Below are 7,500 nucleotides of genomic sequence, written 5' to 3' on the forward strand. Positions count from 1 at the left end.
TTTTTCTTCCCCTCAGCGGTGAAAAAATACAGACCGTCACCTCCAGACACTTTAATCTTTTAGCTCCATGCTTAGAATGCTAACTAAAGCATTCCACATCACTATAACAGTTAATTTCCCAACTTGTCGAGCAGTAAAAATCAACAAAATCATGTAAACAGTGATTCTTTTACTAAACGAAGTAGATGCTAGCTGTTAGCGCTAGCTCACAGAGCTACTTTAGCTAATGTCACCACGTGGCCAGCTCGTGCTGCCTGGACGCCATTTTATCTGTTTATATCTGCGAAAGATGGAGTTATTTTGTGAGATGATAAATGCTATATTTATATATTTTTAATCACCACGTTTGATTAAAAACATATCACCGGTGCCTAATTTGCTTTCTTGTGTATACTGAAAAGCATATTCTGTTTCTGTTTTATTTCTACAGCGAGAAATGATTGCTTGGCTCCAAGAACATGACTGACTTTTTTTGTTTACAGTTTATTAAAAAAAGTTGTTTATTTTTTTTTTATTATTTTTTTTTTTTTTAAATAAAACCTGTAAAACAGCATAAGGACCTGCTGCTTTTTTCATATTTATGGACGCTTACATATATAAAATACTAATCCTCTTTGTATTATATGTACTTTTACTCGAGTCTTACCCCGGTCTTAATCCTGCTGGGGGGAAAAAAAACAACTGAAACCCTTCATAGAATTTGTAATGGCTATAATGGGAATGACAGACGTATTGGTTTTAATGGAAAATGTAATGATCCCTGTGGGTAATGTGATGCCTTCTATTGGTGGCATGTGATGTCTAGTGGATACCATTAAGGACCAATAATGTTAATGGTTGCAATGGTTAGCTGATGGTTTGTAATGGTATTTGTAGTGGAAACCTTTAGAATTTCTGTGATATTTTTTCTAGCAGGTAATGTATCTGGTACTCCGTACAACACCGAAGGTGTTATAATAATAATAATAATAATAATAAGAGGAAGAAGAAGAAGAGTATTACAATTTCATATTTCTATATCCCTACATAAGGAATAAAACCCTTGGGTACTTGCTGTTATATGGAAATAATCAAAGACTGGGTGTTATTTATTGTTGTTTATTGACTAACAGCACATCAATGTCCGTGAACAAGTTAGTTCCTGTTATCACTTAGGTTATAGCAGCTGTAAACAGTAATATGATACGACGTGATTGTAGCTGCACTTGTCAGAGCTGCTGTTAGAGAAAATGAATCAACATCTTCTGACCAATCAGAATCCGGAATTCATCCGCGCTGTGGTGTAAATCCATGTATTATTGGATATTTTCTATGTCCTATCAGGTGTTACACTCCTGAAACCAACTATATGGCAGAGGTTTATGCTGAAATGCTTAAACATGGTAATTATCTACAGTTTAAATGGTTAATCAAACGAATAATTCGGGCTTAAATTGTGCATTTGGGGGCTTCCCATCCTCCCTTATTAACGATCTTCCTGCTGTCGTGCACATAGACGTGATGGTTGTGGAGACAGTGGAAGAGATTTAGTTTAGTTCTGGAAAATTCCGTGTTGAGTTAATTGTAACTGCTCAGGTGTAAAGTGAAGCCATTAAGAGTCGAATTTACTCGGGGGATTTGGGTGAGTCGAGACATTATTCGCGTTCCCCATCAGAGTCGGTATAATTATTTATAATTACCAGAAGTGATTACGGAGAAAATTAATTCTGCTCAGTTCAGCAGAGCTAATTCTGTTCCACGTTTATTTGGCAAAGTGACAAATAAAATAAAAATAAATATACAAGCAAGCAAGAGAGAGAGAGAGAGAGAGAGAGAGAGAGAGAGAGAGAGAGAGAGAGAAAAACCCCGAAAGAACATTTGGATTGTGAACAAATATTCGTCTGGAAAACCATCAAACCATCAAAGCAGTCTGGCAGCCCTGCTTCATGGACTTTCAATATTATCATAAGTGTATCAAAAGATTAGATCAGATTAGTCATGGACCCTGCGGGTAAGCGTTGCCAGATTGGGTGAGTCTGCCACATAATTGGGATATTTTTAATCAGCTTTAACCGGGAAAAAAAAATAGCTCGAATTGGAACGTCATTTGGCAAAATTACAGGTGCCTGAAATCATTCGCTAGATACAACACATTTACGTTCATATCACGTCCTGTTGTAGCCAGAACATATGGACTGCTGCTTTCAAGGTTATGTAGAGGTTTTGATATGAATTAAACAAAAATAAATCATTACAGCAAAACAACATTACAACAAAACCATAGATACCAAAATACGACACTAATCCACCTTATATACCAAATTATATTCCAATAATAAAAAATATCGACAGAGTAATAATAATAAGAAGAATAAGAATGCAACTACAGCTACTGAGTGCAATGTATCTTTGTGCAGGTTTTATAATAGTCAATAAAAGCGTGTTAGCAGAAAATAAGATTTGAGTGATGTTACTTTTCACATTTTTCAGTATTATTTAAAGAATTAGATTAATTTAGTAGATGTACAGTTTAAACATTGAGGTCTTCGATTCAGGCCGTGATGTTGTTGTTGTTGTTGTTGTTGTTGTTGGTGCAGACTCAAAGTTACCTTGTGGAGGCTACTTCTAGCAGCTGGATTAAAATGTCCCATGCATTTAACTAGTTAACTAACTCACCAGACGCTATTACATTATGTTACAGTGTCATAAAAAAAAAATAATAGAGGGATCACGCATTTAAAAAAAATAGCATTTAGTTGCTTATTTAATCCTGTCCTGAATAAACAATTTCACATAACAGATGTTTATATAAAGTCCGCAAGACACAATAATAACTGAATTTACACAAACGAACCGGTTCAAAAGTTTACACACACTTGATTCTTCATACCGTGTGTCGTTACCCGGATGATCCACGACGTGACGTGTTTATGTCCTGTAAGAGTTCTTCACGAATCCCTTGTTTGTCCTGAGCAGTTAAACCGCCCACTGTTCTTCGGAATAAACTCTCCAGGTCCTGCACGTGCGTCGGTTTTCCAACATCCTCTTCATATTTGACCCCTTTCCGAAATCTTTTCACACTGAGGACGACTGAGGGACTCGTACACGACTATTACAAAAGGTGCGAACGCTCACTGATGCTCAAGAAGGCAACGCTATACGTTAAGAGGCAGGGGGGTGTAAACTTTTGAACAGGATGATCGGTGTAAATCAGCCTACCATGCATGTCTTTGGACTGGTGGAGGAAACCGGAGTACCCGGAGGAAACCCCTGCAGCACGGGGAGAACACTCAAACTCCTCACACACAGGGCCACGGTGGGAATCGACCTCCCAACACCTGGAGGTGTGACGTGAACGCGCTAATCACTAATCCACCGTGCGCGTGAAAAAATAAGATCTTTAAACATAATAATAACAATTTACGTTTACAGCCCCCTGGCTCTTAATGTATCGTGTTGTCCTCTTGAAGAAGAAAGAAGAACGTGGTGATTGTCTTTAATCGTAGCTCGGTCGTTAGAAGATCTACATGTTTATAATCTGTCCCACAGACTGAAAGATTTGACTGGGAGCTCGTACAGTGTGACGTGTGAGTGTAAGAATTCTCTAAAAAAACGCTGGAAACCGGCATTACTGAGGTACCTGGCAACCGTGTGTGAACGCTCCCAACCTGGCAACCCGGGATTGTTTTAAAGCGGCGCTGCTGCTGCAGGAGTCAGAGACGCGGAGCGGCACATGCAGAACACCAGCACACAGGGAGCAGTGTGTGTTAGTGTGTGTGTGTGTTTCTCCTGGGACAGGTGCTGCTGCTGCTGTGTGTGTGTGTGTGTTTTTGTGTTTTGACTTGTGTGTGTCAGCCAAGCAAACGGCAAACGGACAAGCCGCGCGCGTGACAGTTGTCTCGAACCAGCATGGCACGGCGGCGGCGCGCGCTATCCGACCCGCACTTGGACAGGTGCGCGAGACAAGAGGAGCTTTGACTTTCCTTCCACCTCCTCCACCTCCTCCACCTCCTCCTCCTCTTCTTCTTCTTCTTCTTCGTCTTTTTACTTCTCGGTCAGTGTGTGGATTTATTTGGCGTCCGTGAGCACGGGACTTGAGGAGCGCGCGTCTTTAACCGCTTCGCTACGGAGAACCGGTGAGTGCGCGCGTGCTTACGACGTTCTCTCTCTCTCCCTCTCTCTCTCTCTTTCACTCACACACACACACACACACACACACGGGTTTTGATTAGTGTTGTCATGAACACAGTGTTAAATCAAGTCCCCGCGTGCGTTAATTGAGTATTGTGAATGCGTTTTTCGTCATAAGTCAATTAACACAATTAACGTGTTCATTCAGTACTGAATTCAGCACCGACTCGAATGGTAATCAAACAACGTCCCGAATCGGTTCGGCGTTAATGCTTTAATTCAGCACTCTGCTCGCTGTTCAGTACTTCAGCACTGTGTTAATCCAACACTTTGCCTCCACGTCACTGAGCGTGTTAATGACACGGTGGTCAGTTACATCGTAATTCAGTAGCAAGTGCTTTCAGTCAGTACCACAGTGTGTGTATTCAGTAGTATTCAGTAGTACTGATTTAACAGCGCATCTTTAATTCTACTGCTTCAGTTGGACCCAGCGCTGTGGGTGGTCCATTAATGCAGGGTTCATTAAAGACCGGGTCAGTTCAGCACAGGGTTAATTCAGCACAGGGTTAATTCAGTAGTGTTAATTCAGCACAGTGTTAATTCAGCACAGGGTTAATTCAGTAGTGTTAATTCAGCACAGTGTTAATTCAGCACAGGGTTAATTCAGTACAGGGTTCATTCAGCACAGGGTTCATTCAGCAGTGTTAATTCAGCACAGTGTTAATTCAGCACAGTGTTAATTCAGTACAGGGTTAATTCAGCACAGGGTTAATTCAACACAGGGTTAATTCAGCACAGTGTTAATTCAGCACAGTGTTAATTCAGTACAGTGTGTTAATTCAGCACAGTGTTAATTCAGTACAGTGTGTTAATTCAGTACAGTGTGTTAATTCAGTACAGGGTTAATTCAGTACAGTGTGTTAATTCAGCACAGTGTGTTAATTCAGCACAGTGTTAATTCAGTACAGTGTGTTAATTCAGTACAGTGTGTTAATTCAGTACAGGGTTAATTCAGTACAGTGTGTTAATTCAGTACAGGGTTAATTCAGTACAGGGTTAATTCAGCACAGTGTTAATTCAGCACAGTGTTAATTCAGCACAGTGTTAATTCAGCACAGGGTTAATTCAGTACAGTGTGTTAATTCAGCACAGTGTTAATTCAGTACAGGGTTAATTCAGCACAGTGTTAATTCAGTACAGGGTTAATTCAGTACAGTGTGTTAATTCAGCACAGTGTGTTAATTCAGTACAGTGTGTTAATTCAGTACAGGGTTAATTCAGCACAGTGTTAATTCAGTACAGTGTGTTAATTCAGCACAGTGTTAATTCAGTACAGGGTTAATTCAGCACAGTGTTAATTCAGTACAGGGTTAATTCAGTACAGTGTGTTAATTCAGCACAGTGTTAATTCAGCACAGTGTTAATTCAGTACAGGGTTAATTCAGCACAGTGTGTTAATTCAGCACAGTGTGTTAATTCAGTACAGTGTTAATTCAGCACAGTGTTAATTCAGCACAGTGTGTTAATTCAGCACAGTGTTAATTCAGCACAGTGTTAATTCAGCACAGTGTTAATTCAGCACAGTGTTAATTCAGTACAGTGTTAATTCAGCACAGTGTGTTAATTCAGCACAGTGTTAATTCAGCACAGGGTTAATTCAGTACAGTGTTAATTCAGTACAGGGTTAATTCAGTACAGTGTGTTAATTCAGCACAGTGTGTTAATTCAGTACAGTGTGTTAATTCAGTACAGGGTTAATTCAGCACAGTGTTAATTCAGTACAGTGTGTTAATTCAGCACAGTGTTAATTCAGTACAGGGTTAATTCAGCACAGTGTTAATTCAGTACAGGGTTAATTCAGTACAGTGTGTTAATTCAGCACAGTGTTAATTCAGCACAGTGTTAATTCAGTACAGGGTTAATTCAGCACAGTGTGTTAATTCAGCACAGTGTGTTAATTCAGTACAGTGTTAATTCAGCACAGTGTTAATTCAGCACAGTGTGTTAATTCAGCACAGTGTTAATTCAGCACAGTGTTAATTCAGCACAGTGTTAATTCAGCACAGTGTTAATTCAGTACAGTGTTAATTCAGCACAGTGTGTTAATTCAGCACAGTGTGTTAATTCAGTACAGTGTGTTAATTCAGTACAGGGTTAATTCAGCACAGTGTTAATTCAGTACAGTGTGTTAATTCAGCACAGTGTTAATTCAGTACAGGGTTAATTCAGCACAGGGTTAATTCAGCACAGGGTTAATTCAGTACAGTGTGTTAATTCAGCACAGTGTTAATTCAGCACAGTGTTAATTCAGCACAGTGTGTTAATTCAGCACAGTGTGTTAATTCAGTACAGTGTGTTAATTCAGTACAGGGTTAATTCAGCACAGTGTTAATTCAGTACAGGGTTAATTCAGCACAGTGTTAATTCAGCACAGTGTTAATTCAGTACAGGGTTAATTCAGTACAGTGTGTTAATTCAGCACAGTGTTAATTCAGCACAGTGTTAATTCAGTACAGGGTTAATTCAGTACAGTGTGTTAATTCAGCACAGTGTTAATTCAGTACAGGGTTAATTCAGCACAGTGTGTTAATTCAGCACAGTGTGTTAATTCAGTACAGTGTGTTAATTCAGCACAGTGTGTTAATTCAGCACAGGGTTAATTCAACACAGGGTTAATTCAGCACAGTGTTAATTCAGCACAGTGTTAATTCAGTACAGTGTGTTAATTCAGCACAGTGTTAATTCAGTACAGTGTGTTAATTCAGTACAGTGTGTTAATTCAGTACAGTGTGTTAATTCAGTACAGGGTTAATTCAGTACAGTGTGTGAATTCAGCACAGTGTTAATTCAGTACAGTGTGTTAATTCAGTACAGTGTGTTAATTCAGCACAGTGTGTTAATTCAGCACAGTGTGAATTCAGTACAGTGTGTTAATTCAGTACAGTGTGTTAATTCAGTACAGGGTTAATTCAGTACAGTGTGTTAATTCAGTACAGGGTTAATTCAGTACAGGGTTAATTCAGCACAGTGTTAATTCAGCACAGTGTTAATTCAGTACAGGGTTAATTCAGTACAGTGTGTTAATTCAGCACAGTGTTAATTCAGTACAGGGTTAATTCAGCACAGTGTTAATTCAGTACAGGGTTAATTCAGTACAGTGTGTTAATTCAGCACAGTGTTAATTCAGTACAGTGTGTTAATTCAGCACAGTGTTAATTCAGTACAGGGTTAATTCAGCACAGGGTTAATTCAGCACAGGGTTAATTCAGCACAGTGTTAATTCAGCACAGTGTTAATTCAGTACAGGGTTAATTCAGTACAGTGTGTTAATTCAGCACAGTGTTAATTCAGCACAGTGTTAATTCAGTACAGGGTTAATTCAGCACAGTG

The sequence above is a fragment of the Ictalurus punctatus genome, chromosome 5, assembly GCF_001660625.3.
Source record: "Ictalurus punctatus breed USDA103 chromosome 5, Coco_2.0, whole genome shotgun sequence".
Taxonomy (NCBI): domain Eukaryota; kingdom Metazoa; phylum Chordata; class Actinopteri; order Siluriformes; family Ictaluridae; genus Ictalurus; species Ictalurus punctatus.